We start from the raw sequence: 16,763 nt of genomic DNA on the forward strand, positions 1-16,763 counted from the left end.
GACATGGTTTGCCAGTACCGGCGAATACTTATGATTACAACCCATGAGTACTTAGCAGGTACCAGGAAACCACGATTTTAGCACAGTACTAGGTTTGGAAACTTCTTCTGCCTTGTATCTTTTGGTATGCTGATCAGGAATCTCCTAAACCATTACAGGCAAGTGGTAGTGATATGAAGCACACCAGCACATAGCAAGTAATGGGTTAGGATGGGAAGGAAACTTGGCATGTACAGCTTGTGGTAAGTAGTCTTTGGAAATAGTTGACTTCCACCTCCACACAATACCTGTAGAGAGATGAGGCATATGTAAAGTAGGAGACTGGTGGCAGAGTTCTTTCGTTCATTGCAGTAGGTAAGGAGGAAGTGTGCTGAAGGATGAAGAAGGGGTACTTTATATATCTGTGAGTACTGTCACTTTTTGAAGAGTGATGACCAGAGAGTGATAGGGGTGATGAAGGAGAATGAACTAGAGTTTTGTAATGACTTAACAAGTGCAAGCCCATCCCTGTGTAAGTTAATTAGTGGGATGACACAGAGGCTAAATCACCAAGATGTGTACCATTAGGTGTTGTTAATTGGGAAAAGAAAAGTACATTGAGAAATTCTTTGTTGCACATTGCTGTTATCTGTGCACACATTTGTAATGTGTTTTGTGAGTTAAGGTGGATCACTACACCCTGAAATAGCTTTTCAGATCAGTACGAATTGATTTAATCATAAAAGATATGATGATATATAATAATTATTTATGTCAAACTGCTGAAAATATGTAAATTTTTTGATAAAAACATGATTTTTAAAAAATAATTTCAACACACATGAACAAAAGACTCTGGCGGATTTGAACAAGAGATCTAAGGTTCACCAGCCCAATGCTTTAACCACTGAGCTACAATGATAGACAAACAAATCAATCGATAGAAATAATTTCACAAAACATTTAATTCGCCATCTTGTGATGTAGTGTCATAAAGAGCATAAGGTTTAGTGTTGTGAGCTACCTTAATATCTTTTCAACTGATTCCATATGTATTACAGTGTTACCAGGAGGATAGAGTTTTGCTGCAGGGCTTAGTGGTTATGATTTTGTTCCATGAGGAAGGAAGAGGCACCAGGAAGCCAAGAATTCTCCTCTGTAAAGGAGGTGAAATACTATTACTCCTGACAGGTATCAATTAATTAGGGGTAGTGACCCAGAGGTGAATTCACCAGGATGTGTACTATTAAATGTTGTTAATTTGAAAAAGAAAAGAACATTGTTTAATTCTTTGCTGTTCAGTGCAGGCGTATGTGCTTGGTTTTGAATGCTGAGTTGAAAAACTGTGATATAAGTGATACTTCTCTCCCCAATCCAAACTAGTGAAAAGATGCAAATGAAGGTTGTTTGAGATGATGTGTTGATTGAAAGTGTTGGTACTTCTCAGGGTCAGTGATGCACGGTGAGCGAGAAGGTAGGACATGGTTGTAAACTACCTGCCAGTGTTTATGATTATGACCCATCAGCACTAAGCAGGTAGCTGGAAACCATGACTCCTGTAAGATACAAGGTTTTGAAAATTCTTCAGCCTTGGATCTGTAGATGTGCTGAACAGGAATACCCTAAAGCGTTAAAGGCCTTTTCTAGTTATGTGAAGCACACCAGCACATAGCAAGAAGCGGTGAGAATAGGGAAGAGTTTTGCCTTGTACAACTTGTCATAGGTAGTCCTTGTTGAAATAGTGCTGATGCACCTCTGCACATGACTTGTAGCGAAATGATGCATAGATAAAGCGACAATGTGCTCCTCCCGTGTACAGTAGTAGATAAGGAGGAAGTGTGCATTTGTGATGTGTTTTGTGAGTTGATGTGTTTTCAACTGATTCCTTATGTATTACAGTGTTACCAGGAGAATAGAGTTTTGCAGCAGGGCCTAGTGGTTGTGATTTTGTTCCATGGGGAATGAGCAGGCACCAGGAAGCCAAAAATTCTCCTCTAGAAAGGAGGTGAGATACTATTACTCCTGATGCATGTGAATTAATTAGGGGTAGTGACCCAGAGGTGAATTCACCAGGATGTGATGATGTGTGTTATTAAGTGTTGTTAATTTGAAAAAGAAAAGTACATTGTTCAATTCTTTGCTGTTCAGTGCAGGCGTATGTGCTTGTTTTTGAATGCCCAGTTGAAAAACTGATAGAAGTGATACTTCTCTCCCCAATCCAAACTAGTGACAAAGTGCAAATGAAGGTTGTTTGAAATGACATGTTCATTGAAAGTGGTGGTACTTATCGGGAGTCAGTGATGCCCGGTATATGACAGGTGGCATGATGTCAGGATTGGCAGTAGCTCCCTGAAATTCTTCCAAGTGGTCTTGACATGCATCGTTGTTGCAAGGTCACAGCCACCAGCTGAGGAAAGAATGTCTCCGAGGTAGCAGAAGGAGCCTACAAGATATCACTCTGCGGCCTACCGTCAAGGTAACCACTAGTCGTGCACGGTATGAGGTTATGAGATTCTGTCTTGGATCTGTAGGTGTGCTGAACAGGAATCTCCTCAACTGTTACAGGCTCGATATAGTCATGTGTGGACACCAGCACATAGGAAGTAGCGAGTTAGGATGGGGAAGAATTTTGGCGTGAACAACGTGTGATAAGTAGTCTTTGTAGACATTGTGCCACCTCCGCACAAGACTTTTAGAGCGTTGAGACGTAAAGAAAATAGTCCGATAGAAGTGAGAGTCCTCTCGCAACTTGAAGTTTGTGAGAAAGTGCAAGTGAAGATTGTTGAAATGACATGTGCAGGGAAGGTGGTGGTACTTACCTTGGTCAATGATGCACAGGGAGTGTCAAAGGAGGACATGGTATGCCAGTACTTGCAAATTGATTAGAACCCTCTAGTACGTAGCAGGTACCAGGAAACCACAAGTGTAGCACAATACTTGGTTTGGAGACTTCTTCTGTCTTGTATCTGTTGGTGTGCTGAGCAGGAATCTCCTAAACCATTACAGGCAACAGCTAGTGATGTGAAGCAAACCAGCACATGGCAAGTAATGGGTTAGGAAGGGGAGGAAACTGGGCCTGTACGGCTTGTGGTAAGTAGTCTTTGGAAATAATTCACTTCCACCTCCGCACAAGACTTGTAGCAAGATAAGGCATATTTGTGAAAAAGTGCAAATGAAGGTTGATGAAATAACATATGCATGGAAAGGGGTGGTACTTACCGGGGTCAATGATGCACGGGGAACGTCAAAGGTGGACATGGTTTACCAGTTCCGGCTGATACTGATGATTTTGACACATGAGTACTTAGCAGGTACCGGGAAACCACGAGTCTAGCACAGTACTTGGTTTTGGAGACTTCTACAGCTTTGTATCTGTTGGTATGCTGGACAGGAATCTCCTAAACTGTTACAGGCTCCATCTAGTCATGTAACACGCACCAGAACATAGGAAGTAACAGATTAGGATGGGGAAGAAGTTTGGCATGTACGGCTTGTGATAAGTAGTCTTGGTAGAAATTGTGCCACCTCTGGAAAAGACTTGAAGAGAATTAAAACCTTAAGAAAATAGTCCGATACAAATGAGAGTCCTCTCGCAACTTGAAGTCTGTGACAAAGTGCAAGTGAAGATTGTTGAAAGCACATGTGCAGAAAAAGGGGTTGTACTTAACTGTGTCAATGATGCACAGGGAGCGTCAAAGGAGGACATGGTTTGCTAGTTCCGGCTGATACTGATGATTATGACCGATTAGTACTTAGCAGGTACCAGGAAACCACGAGTCTAGCACAGTACTTGGTTTGGAGACTTCTACAGCTTTTTATCTGTTGGTGTGCTGAACAGGAATCTCCTAAACTGTTACAGGCTCGTTCTACTCATGTAACACGCACCAGAACATAGAAGGTAACAGATTAGGATGGGGAAGAAGTTTGGCATGTATAGCTTGTGTTGAGTAGTCTTTGTAGACATTGTGCCACCTCCGCAGAAGAGTTGTAGAGTGTTAAAACCTAAAGAAAATACTCCAATAGAAGTGAGAGTCCTCTCGCAACTTGAAGTTTGTGACAAAGTGCAGGTGAAGGTTTATGAAATGACATGTGCAGAAAAAGGGGTGGTACTTACCATGTTGCAAGGAGCGTCAAGGGAGGACATGGTTTGCCAGTACCGGGGAATACTTATGATTATGACCCATGGGTACTTAGCAGGTACCAGGAAACCACGATTCTAGCACAGTACTTGTTTTGGAGACTTCTTCTGCCTTGTATCTGTTGGTATGCTGAACAGAAATCTCCTAAAGCATTACAGGCAAGTGGTAGTGATCTAAAGCACACCAGCACATTGTAAGTAATGGGTTAGGATGGGGAGGAAACTGGGCATATACGGCTTGTGGTAAGTAGTCTTTGGAAATAGTTCCCTTCCACCTCAGCACAAGACTTGTAGCGAGATGTGGCATATGGAAAGTAGGAGATTGGTGGTAGTTTTATTCCGTTCACTGCAGTAAGTAAGGAGGAAGTGCGCTGAAGGTTGAAGAAGGGGTACATTATATATCTTTGAGTAGTGTCATGATTTGAAGAGTGATGACCAGAGAGTGATTAGGGACGATGACAGTTAGAATGAACTCGAGTTTTGTGATGACTTAATGAGTGCAAGGCCCTCCCTGTGTAAGTTAATTAGTTGGATGACACAGAGGTGAAATCACCAAGGTGTGACCATGTGTACCTTTAGGTGTTGTTAATTTGAAAAAGAAGGTATATTGAGAAATTCTTTGCACATTGCTGTTGTTTGTGCACACATTTGTAATGTGTTTTGTGAGTTGAGGTGGCTCACTACACTCTGAAATAGTTTCTCAGATGAGTCCCAATTGATTTAATCATAAAAGATATGATGGTATATAATAATTGTTGATGCTGAATGGCTGAAAATATGCAAATTTTGGATAAAAACATGATTTTTTAAAAATAATTTCAACACACATGAACAAAAGACTCTGGCGGATTTGAACACAAGATCTAAGGTTCACCAGCCCAATGCTTTAACCACTGAGCTACAATGATAGACAAACAAATCGATCGATACAAATAATTTCACAAAACATTTAAATCGCCATCTTGTGACGTAGTGTCATAAAGAGTATAAGATTTAGTATAGTCAGTTACCTTAATATGTTTTGAACTGATTCCATATGTATTACAGTGTTACCAGGAGGATAGAGTTTTGCAGCAGGGCTTAGTGGTTATGATTTTGTGCCATGAGGAAGGAACAGGCACCAGGAAGCCAAGAATTCTCCTCTGTAAAGGAGGTGAAATACTATTACTCCTGACAGGTATCAATTAATTAGGGGTAGTGACCCAGAGGTGAATTCACCAGGATGTGAGGGTGTGTACTATTAAATGTTGTTAATTTGAAAAAGAAAAGAACATTGTTCAATTCTTTGCTGTTCAGTGCAGGCGTATGTGCTTGGTTTTGAATGCTGAGTTGAAAAACTGTGATATTAGTGATGCTTCTCTCCCCAATCCAAACTAGTGAAAAGGTGCAAATGAAGGTTGTTTGAGATGACGTGTTCATTGAAAGTGTTGGTACTTCTCGGGGTCAGTGATGCACGGTGAGCGAGAAGGTAGGACATGGTTGTAAACTACCTGCCAGTGTTTATGATTATGACCCATGAGCACTGAGCAGGTAGCTGGAAACCATGAGTCCTTAAGATACAAGATTTTGAATTTCGCCTTGGATGTGTAGATGTGCTGAACAGGAATACCCTAAAGCGTTACAGGCTAGTACTAGTTATGTGAAGCACACCAGCACATAGGAAGAAGCGGTGAGGATGGAGAAGAATTTTGGCATGTACGGCTTGTGGTAAGTAGTCTTGCTAGAAATTGTGCCAGGTCCTCACCAAATTTGTAGAGAGATGAGAGCTAGGAAAAATTGTATCTGATAGAAGTGAGACTCCTCTCCCAAATCCAAACTAGTGACAAAGTGCAACTGAAGGTTGTTAAAATGACATATACAGTAAATGTGTCGGTACTTACCGGGGTGAGTGCTGCACTGTGAGCGGCAAGGTAGAACATGGTTGGGTAGAGCGGGCAAGTGCTTACCATTATGTCCCATGAACTCTTAACAGGTACCACAAAATCATCAGTCCTGTAGGCTACAAGATTTGGAGACTTCTTCTGCCTAGGATCTGTAGGTGTGCTGAACAGGAATCTCCTCAACCGTTACAGGCCTGTGCTAGTTATGTGAAGCACACCAGCACGTAGCAAGTAGCGGGTGAGGATGGGGAAGAGTTTTGCCCTGTACAGCTTGTCATAGGTAGTCCTTGTTGAAATAGTTCTTGTACGCTTCTGCACATGACTTGTAGTGAAATGATGCATAAAGAAAGCGACAATGTGCTCATCCCGTGTACTGTAGTAGGTAAGGAGGAAGTGTGCATTTGTGATATGTTTTGTGAGTTCATATGTTTTCAACTGATTCCTTATGTATTACAGTGTTACCAGGAGGATAGAGTTTTGCAGCAGGGCCTAGTGGTTGTGATTTTGTTCCATGGAGAATGAGCAGGTACCAGGAAGCCAAGAATTCTCCTCTGGAAAGGAGGTGAGATACTATTACTCCTGAAGGGTGTGAATTAAATAGAGGTAGTGATCCAGAGGTGAATTCACCAGGATGTGAGGGTGTGTACTATTAAGTGTTGTTAATTTGAAAAAGAAAAGTACATTGTTCAATTCTTTGCTATTCAGTACAGTATGTGCTTGTTTTTGAATGCCCAGTTGAAAAACTGAGAGATGCAATACTTCTCTCCCCAATCCAAACTAGTGACAAAGTGGAAATGAAGGTTCTTTGAAATGACATGTTCAATGAAAGTGGTGGTACTTATCGGGGGTCAGTGATGCCCGGTATATGACAGGTGGCATGATGTCAGGATTGGCAGCAGCTTCCTGAACTTCTTCCAAGTGGTCTTCACATGCATAGTGGTTTCAAGGTCACAGCCACCAGCTGAGGAAAGCATGTCTCCGAGGTAGCAGAAGGAGCCTACAAGATATCACTCTGCTGCCTACTGTCAAGGTAACCACGAGTCGTGCACGGTATGAGGTTATGAGATTCTGTCTTGGATCTGTAGGTGTGCTGAACAGGAATCTCCTAAACTGTTACAGGCTCGATATAGTGATGTGTGCATACCAGCACATAGGAAGTAGCGAGTTAGGATGGGGAAGAATTTTGGCATGAACGACGTGTGATAAGTAGTCTTTGTAGACATTGTGCCACCTCCGCACAAGACTTTTAGAGCGTTGAGACGTAAAGAAAATAGTTCGATAGAAGTGAGAGTCCTCTCGCAACTTGAAGTCTGTGACAAAGTGCAAGTGAAGATTGTTGAAATGACATATGCAGGAAAAGGGTTTGTACTTACCTTGGTCAATGATGCACAGGGAGCGTCAAAGGAGGAAGTGGTTTACCAGTTCCGGCTGATACTGATGATTATGACCCATGAGTACTTATCAGGTACCAGGAAACCACAACTTGGTTTGGAGACTTCTACAGCCTTGTATCTGTTGGTATGCTTATCAGGAATTTCCTAAACCATTACAGGCAAGTGCTAGTGATGTGAAGCACATCAGCACATAGCAAGTAATGGTTTAGGATGGAGAGGAAATTTGGAATATACGGCTTGTGGTAAGTAGTCTTTGGAAATAGTTGACTTCCACCTCCGCACAAGACTTCTAGCAAGATAAGGCATATTTGTGAAAAGGTGCAACTGAATGTTGATGAAATAACATATGCATGGAAAGGGGTGGTACTTTCCGGGGTTGATGATGCACGGGGAACGTCAAAGGTTGACATGGTTTACCAGTTCCGGCTGATACTGATGATTATGACCCATGAGTACTTAGCAGGTACCGGGAAACCACGAGTCTAGCACAGTACTTGGTTTGGAGACTTCTGCAGCTTTGTATCTGTTGGTGTACCGAACAGGAATCTCCTAAACTGTTACTGGCTCGTTCTAGTGATGTGCTCACACCAGAACATAGGAAGTAACAGATTAGGATGGGGAAGAAGTTTGGCATGTACGGCTTGTGATAAGTAGTCTTTGTAGAAATTGTGCCACCTCTGGACAAGACTTGAAGACCATTAAGACCTAAAGAAAATAGTCCGATAGAAGTGAGAGTCCTCTCGCAATTTTAAATCTGTGACTAAGTGCAAGTGAAGATTGTTGAAATAGCTTGTGCAGAAAAAGGGGTGGTACTTACCGAGGTCAATGATGCACAGAGATCGTGAAAGGAGGACATGGTTTGCCAGTACTGACGAATACTTTTGATCATGACCCATGAGTACTTAGCAGGTACCAGGAAACCACGATTCTAGCACAGTACTAGCTTTGGAGACTTCTTCTGCCTTGTATCTGTTGATATGCTGAACAGGAATCTCTTAAAGCATTACAGACGACAGCTAGTGATTTGAAGCACACCAGCACATAGCAAGTAATGGGTTAGGATGGGGAGGAAACTGGGCCTGTACAGCTTGTGGTAAGTAGTCTTTGGAAATAGTTGACTTCCACTTCCGCACAAGACATGTAGCAAGATAAGGCATATTTGTGAAAAGGTGCAACTGAAGGTTGATGAAATAACATATGCATGGAAAGGGGTGGTACTTACCGGGGTCATTCAACAACTGGGAACGTCAAAGGTTGACATGGTTTACCAGTTCCGGCTGATACTGATGATTATGACACATGAGTACTTAGCAGGTACCGGGAAACCACGAGTCTAGCACAGTACTTGTTGTGGCGACTTCTACAGCTTTGTATCTCTAGGTGTGCTGAACAGGAATCTCCTAAACTGTTACAGGCTCGTTCTAGTCATGGGCGGACACCAGAGCATAGGAGGTAACAGATTAGGATGGGGAAGAAGTTTGGCATGTATAGCTTGTGTTGAGTAGTCTTTGTAGACATTGTGCCACCTCCGCAGAAGAGTTGTAGAGTGTTAAAACCTAAAGAAAATACTCCAATAGAAGTGAGAGTCCTCTCGCAACTTGAAGTTTGTGACAAAGTGCAGGTGAAGGTTTATGAAATGACATGTGCAGAAAAAGGGGTGGTACTTACCATGTTGCAAGGAGCGTCAAGGGAGGACATGGTTTGCCAGTACCGGGGAATACTTATGATTATGACCCATGGGTACTTAGCAGGTACCAGGAAACCACGATTCTAGCACAGTACTTGTTTTGGAGACTTCTTCTGCCTTGTATCTGTTGGTATACTGATCAGAAATCTCCTAAAGCATTACAGGCAAGCTCTAGTGATGTGAAGCACACCAGCACATTGTAAGTAATGGGTTAGGATGGAGAGGAAACTGGGCATATACGGCTTGTGGTAAGTAGTCTTTGGAAATAGTTGACTTCCACCTCCGCACAAGACTTGTAACGAGATGTGTCATATGGAAAGTAGGAGAATGGTGGTAGTTTTATTCCGTTCATTGCAGTAGGTAAGGAGGAAGTGTGCTGAAGGTTGAAGAAGGTCGGTACATTATATATCTGTGAGTACTGTCACTTTTTGAAGAGTGATGACCGGAGAGTGATTAGGGGCGATGACAGGGAGAAGGAACTGGAGTTTTGTAATGACTTAATGAGTGCAAGCCCATCCCTGTGTAAGTTAATTAGGGGGATGACACAGAGGTGAAATCACCAAGGTGTGACCATGTGTACCATTAGGTGTTGTTAATTTGAAAAAGAAAATATATTGAGAAATTCTTTGCACATTGCTGTTGTTTGTGCACACATTTGTAATGTGTTTTGTGAATTAAGGTGGCTGACTACACCCTGAAATAGTTTCTCAGATGAGTCCCAATTGATTTAATCATAAAAGATATGATGATATATAAGAATTGTTGATGCTAAATGGCTGAAATACTATTTCAGCAAATTTTGAATAAAAACATTTTTTTTTAAAAATTATTTCAACACGCATGAACAAAAGACTGTGGCGGATTTGAACACGAGATCTAAGATTCACCAGCCCAATGCTTTCACCACTGAGCTACAATGATAGCCAAACAAATCGATCGATACAAATAATTTCACAAAACTTTTAAAATGCCATCTTGTGACGTAGCGTCATCAAGAGTATAAGATTTAGTGTAGTAAACTACTTTAATATGTTTTGAACTGATTCCATATGTATTACAGTGTTACCAGGAGGATAGAGTTTTGCAGCAGGACTTAGTGGTTATGATTTTGTGCCATGAGGAAGGAACCGGCACCAGGAAGCCAAGAATTGTCCTCTGGAAAGGAGGTGAGATTACTCCTGATGAGTGTGAATGAATTAGGGGTAGTGACCCAGAGGTGAATTCACCAGGATCTGATGGTGTGTGTTGTTAATTTGTTCAATGAAAGTGATGGTTCTTATCGGGGTCAGTGATGCACGGTGAGCGAGAAGGTAGGACATGGTTTTCAACTACCTGCCAGTCTTTATGATTATGACCCATGAGCACTAAGCAGGTACCTGGAAACCACCAATCCTGTAAGGTACAAGGTTTTGAAACTTCATCTGCCTTGGATCTGTAGGTGTCCTGAACAGGAATCTCCTAAACCGTTACAGGCTAGTGCTAGTGATGTGAAGCACACCAGCACATAGCAAGTAGCGGGTTAGGATGGGGAAGAATTTGGGCATGTAGTTCTTATGGTAAGTAGTCTTGGTAGAAATTGTGCCATGTCCTCACCAAATTTGTAGAGAGATGAGAGCTAGGAAAAATTGTGTCTGAAAGAAGTGAGACTCCTCTCCCAAATCCAAACTAGTGACAAAGTGCAACTGAAGGTTGTTAAAATGACAGTAAATGTGTCGGTACTTACCGGGGTCAGTGATGCACTGTGAGCGGCAAGGTAGAACATGGTTGGGTAGAGCGGGCAAGTGCTTATCATTATGACCCATGAACTCTTAACAGGTACCACAAAATCACCAGTCCTGTAGGCTACAAGATTTGGAGACTTCTTCTGCCTAGGATCTGTAGGTGTGCTGAACAGGAATCTCCTCAACCGTTACAGGCCTGTGCTAGTTATGTGAAGCACACCAGCACGTAGCAAGTAGCGGGTGAGGATGGGGAAGAGTTTTGCCCTGTACACCTTGTCATAGGTAGTCCTTGTTGAAATAGTGCTCATGCGCCTCTGCACATGACTTGTAGCAAAATGATGCATAAAGGAAGCGGCAATGTACTCCTCCCGTGCACTGCAGTAGGTAAGGAGGAAGTGTGCTGAAGGTGGAAGAAGGTCGGTACATTATATATCTGTGAGTACTGTCACTTTTTGAAGAGTGACGACCGGAGAGTGATTAGGGGCGATGACAGGGAGAAGGAACTGGAGTTTTGTAATGACTTAATGAGTGCAAGCCCATCCCTGTGTAAGTTAATTAGGGGGATGACACAGAGGTGAAATCACCAAGGTGTGACCATGTGTACCATTAGGTGTTGTTAATTTGAAAAAGAAAATATATTGAGAAATTCTTTGCACATTGCTGTTGTTTGTGCACACATTTGTAATGTGTTTTGTGAATTAAGGTGGCTGACTACACCCTGAAATAGTTTCTCAGATGAGTCCCAATTGATTTAATCATAAAAGATATGATGATATATAAGAATTGTTGATGCTAAATTTTGAATAAAAACATTTTTTTTTTAAAAATTATTTCAACACGCATGAACAAAAGACTGTGGCGGATTTGAACACGAGATCTAAGATTCACCAGCCCAATGCTTTCACCACTGAGCTACAATGATAGCCAAACAAATCGATCGATACAAGTAATTTCACAAAACTTTTAAATTGCCATCTTGTGACGTAGCGTCATCAAGAGTATAAGATTTAGTGTAGTAAACTACTTTAATATGTTTTGAACTGATTCCATATGTATTACAGTGTTACCAGGAGGATAGAGTTTTGCAGCAGGACTTAGTGGTTATGATTTTGTGCCATGAGGAAGGAACCGGCACCAGGAAGCCAAGAATTGTCCTCTGGAAAGGAGGTGAGATTACTCCTGATGAGTGTGAATGAATTAGGGGTAGTGACCCAGAGGTGAATTCACCAGGATCTGATGGTGTGTGTTGTTAATTTGTTCAATGAAAGTGATGGTTCTTATCGGGGTCAGTGATGCACGGTGAGCGAGAAGGTAGGACATGGTTTTCAACTACCTGCCAGTCTTTATGATTATGACCCATGAGCACTAAGCAGGTACCTGGAAACCACCAATCCTGTAAGGTACAAGGTTTTGAAACTTCATCTGCCTTGGATCTGTAGGTGTCCTGAACAGGAATCTCCTAAACCGTTACAGGCTAGTGCTAGTGATGTGAAGCACACCAGCACATAGCAAGTAGCGGGTTAGGATGGGGAAGAATTTGGGCATGTAGGGCTTATGGTAAGTAGTCGTGGTAGAAATTGTGCCATGTCCTCACCAAATTTGTAGAGAGATGAGAGCTAGGAAAAATTGTGTCTGAAAGAAGTGAGACTCCTCTCCCAAATCCAAACTAGTGACAAAGTGCAACTGAAGGTTGTTAAAATGACAGTAAATGTGTCGGTACTTACCGGGGTCAGTGATGCACTGTGAGCGGCAAGGTAGAACATGGTTGGGTAGAGCGGGCAAGTGCTTATCATTATGACCCATGAACTCTTAACAGGTACCACAAAATCACCAGTCCTGTAGGGTACAAGATTTGGAGACTTCTTCTGCCTAGGATCTGTAGGTGTCCTGAACAGGAATCTCCTCAACCGTTACAGGCCTGTGCTAGTTATGTGAAGCACACCAGCACGTAGCAAGTAGCGGGTGAGGATGGGGAAGAGTTTTGCCCTGTACACCTTGTCATAGGTAGTCCTTGTTGAAATAGTGCTCATGCGCCTCTGCACATGACTTGTAGCAAAATGATGCATAAAGGAAGCGGCAATGTACTCCTCCCGTGCACTGCAGTAGGTAAGGAGGAAGTGTGCTGAAGGTGGAAGAAGGTCGGTACATTATATATCTGTGAGTACTGTCACTTTTTGAAGAGTGATGACCGGAGAGTGATTAGGGGCGATGACAGGGAGAAGGAACTGGAGTTTTGTAATGACTTAATGAGTGCAAGCCCATCCCTGTGTAAGTTAATTAGGGGGATGACACAGAGGTGAAATCACCAAGGTGTGACCATGTGTACCATTAGGTGTTGTTAATTTGAAAAAGAAAATATATTGAGAAATTCTTTGCACATTGCTGTTGTTTGTGCACACATTTGTAATGTGTTTTGTGAATTAAGGTGGCTGACTACACCCTGAAATAGTTTCTCAGATGAGTCCCAATTGATTTAATCATAAAAGATATGATGATATATAAGAATTGTTGATGCTAAATGGCTGAAATACTATTTCAGCAAATTTTGAATAAAAACATTTTTTTTTAAAAATTATTTCAACACGCATGAACAAAAAAGACTGTGGCGGATTTGAACACGAGATCTAAGATTCACCAGCCCAATGCTTTCACCACTGAGCTACAATGATAGCCAAACAAATCGATCGATACAAGTAATTTCACAAAACTTTTAAAATGCCATCTTGTGACGTAGCGTCATCAAGAGTATAAGATTTAGTGTAGTAAACTACTTTAATATGTTTTGAACTGATTCCATATGTATTACAGTGTTACCAGGAGGATAGAGTTTTGCAGCAGGACTTAGTGGTTATGATTTTGTGCCATGAGGAAGGAACCGGCACCAGGAAGCCAAGAATTGTCCTCTGGAAAGGAGGTGAGATTACTCCTGATGAGTGTGAATGAATTAGGGGTAGTGACCCAGAGGTGAATTCACCAGGATCTGATGGTGTGTGTTGTTAATTTGTTCAATGAAAGTGATGGTTCTTATCGGGGTCAGTGATGCACGGTGAGCGAGAAGGTAGGACATGGTTTTCAACTACCTGCCAGTCTTTATGATTATGACCCATGAGCACTAAGCAGGTACCTGGAAACCACCAATCCTGTAAGGTACAAGGTTTTGAAACTTCATCTGCCTTGGATCTGTAGGTGTCCTGAACAGGAATCTCCTAAACCGTTACAGGCTAGTGCTAGTGATGTGAAGCACACCAGCACATAGCAAGTAGCGGGTTAGGATGGGGAAGAATTTGGGCATGTAGTTCTTATGGTAAGTAGTCTTGGTAGAAATTGTGCCATGTCCTCACCAAATTTGTAGAGAGATGAGAGCTAGGAAAAATTGTGTCTGAAAGAAGTGAGACTCCTCTCCCAAATCCAAACTAGTGACAAAGTGCAACTGAAGGTTGTTAAAATGACAGTAAATGTGTCGGTACTTACCGGGGTCAGTGATGCACTGTGAGCGGCAAGGTAGAACATGGTTGGGTAGAGCGGGCAAGTGCTTATCATTATGACCCATGAACTCTTAACAGGTACCACAAAATCACCAGTCGTGTAGGGTACAAGATTTGGAGACTTCTTCTGCCTAGGATCTGTAGGTGTCCTGAACAGGAATCTCCTCAACCGTTACAGGCCTGTGCTAGTTATGTGAAGCACACCAGCACGTAGCAAGTAGCGGGTGAGGATGGGGAAGAGTTTTGCCCTGTACACCTTGTCATAGGTAGTCCTTGTTGAAATAGTGCTCATGCGCCTCTGCACATGACTTGTAGCAAAATGATGCATAAAGGAAGCGGCAATGTACTCCTCCCGTGCACTGCAGTAGGTAAGGAGGAAGTGTGCTGAAGGTGGAAGAAGGTCGGTACATTATATATCTGTGAGTACTGTCACTTTTTGAAGAGTGATGACCGGAGAGTGATTAGGGGCGATGACAGGGAGAAGGAACTGGAGTTTTGTAATGACTTAATGAGTGCAAGCCCATCCCTGTGCAAGTTAATTAGGGGGATGACACAGAGGTGAAATCACCAAGGTGTGACCATGTGTACCATTAGGTGTTGTTAATTTGAAAAAGAAAATATATTGAGAAATTCTTTGCACATTGCTGTTGTTTGTGCACACATTTGTAATGTGTTTTGTGAATTAAGGTGGCTGACTACACCCTGAAATAGTTTCTCAGATGAGTCCCAATTGATTTAATCATAAAAGATATGATGATATATAAGAATTGTTGATGCTAAATGGCTGAAATACTATTTCAGCAAATTTTGAATAAAAACTTTTTTTTTTTTAAATTATTTCAACACGCATGAACAAAAGACTGTGGCGGATTTGAACACGAGATCTAAGATTCACCAGCCCAATGCTTTCACCACTGAGCTACAATGATAGCCAAACAAATCGATCGATACAAGTAATTTCACAAAACTTTTAAATTGCCATCTTGTGACGTAGCGTCATCAAGAGTATAAGATTTAGTGTAGTAAACTACTTTAATATGTTTTGAACCGATTCCATATGTATTACAGTGTTACCAGGAGGATAGAGTTTTGCAGCAGGACTTAGTGGTTATGATTTTGTGCCATGAGGAAGGAACCGGCACCAGGAAGCCAAGAATTGTCCTCTGGAAAGGAGGTGAGATTACTCCTGATGAGTGTGAATGAATTAGGGGTAGTGACCCAGAGGTGAATTCACCAGGATCTGATGGTGTGTGTTGTTAATTTGTTCAATGAAAGTGATGGTTCTTATCGGGGTCAGTGATGCACGGTGAGCGAGAAGGTAGGACATGGTTTTCAACTACCTGCCAGTCTTTATGATTATGACCCATGAGCACTAAGCAGGTACCTGGAAACCACCAATCCTGTAAGGTACAAGGTTTTGAAACTTCATCTGCCTTGGATCTGTAGGTGTCCTGAACAGGAATCTCCTAAACCGTTACAGGCTAGTGCTAGTGATGTGAAGCACACCAGCACATAGCAAGTAGCGGGTTAGGATGGGGAAGAATTTGGGCATGTAGTTCTTATGGTAAGTAGTCTTGGTAGAAATTGTGCCATGTCCTCACCAAATTTGTAGAGAGATGAGAGCTAGGAAAAATTGTGTCTGAAAGAAGTGAGACTCCTCTCCCAAATCCAAACTAGTGACAAAGTGCAACTGAAGGTTGTTAAAATGACAGTAAATGTGTCGGTACTTACCGGGGTCAGTGATGCACTGTGAGCGGCAAGGTAGAACATGGTTGGGTAGAGCGGGCAAGTGCTTATCATTATGACCCATGAACTCTTAACAGGTACCACAAAATCACCAGTCCTGTAGGCTACAAGATTTGGAGACTTCTTGTGCCTAGGATCTGTAGGTGTGCTGAACAGGAATCTCCTCAACCGTTACAGGCCTGTGCTAGTTATGTGAAGCACACCAGCACGTAGCAAGTAGCGGGTGAGGATGGGGAAGAGTTTTGCCCTGTACACCTTGTCATAGGTAGTCCTTGTTGAAATAGTGCTCATGCGCCTCTGCACATGACTTGTAGCAAAATGATGCATAAAGGAAGCGGCAATGTACTCCTCCCGTGCACTGCAGTAGGTAAGGAGGAAGTGTGCTGAAGGTGGAAGAAGGTCGGTACATTATATATCTGTGAGTACTGTCACTTTTTGAAGAGTGATGACCGGAGAGTGATTAGGGGCGATGACAGGGAGAAGGAACTGGAGTTTTGTAATGACTTAATGAGTGCAAGCCCATCCCTGTGTAAGTTAATTAGGGGGATGACACAGAGGTGAAATCACCAAGGTGTGACCATGTGTACCATTAGGTGTTGTTAATTTGAAAAAGAAAATATATTGAGAAATTCTTTGCACATTGCTGTTGTTTGTGCACACATTTGTAATGTGTTTTGTGAATTAAGGTGGCTGACTACACCCTGAAATAGTTTCTCAGATGAGTCCCAATTGA

At 42.2% G+C, this 16,763-nt stretch overlaps 1 long non-coding RNA gene across 2 annotated transcripts; it reads left to right on the plus strand.

The window, feature by feature from the left end:
• Positions 1-574: 574 nt before the first annotated feature.
• On the plus strand, positions 575-10,238 carry LOC125648665 (uncharacterized). 2 transcript variants are annotated; one of them, XR_008798383.1, is made up of 5 exons: positions 575-1,146; positions 1,879-1,984; positions 5,165-5,294; positions 6,454-6,559; positions 10,139-10,238. It is a non-coding gene; the product is annotated as an uncharacterized LOC125648665 (long non-coding RNA). The 2 variants fall into 2 exon arrangements; XR_008798384.1 differs by having other exon boundaries at positions 5,165-5,270.
• The last annotated feature ends 6,525 nt before the right edge of the window (positions 10,239-16,763 follow it).

This window comes from Ostrea edulis, chromosome 9 (assembly GCF_947568905.1).
Source record: "Ostrea edulis chromosome 9, xbOstEdul1.1, whole genome shotgun sequence".
NCBI lineage: Eukaryota > Metazoa > Mollusca > Bivalvia > Ostreida > Ostreidae > Ostrea > Ostrea edulis.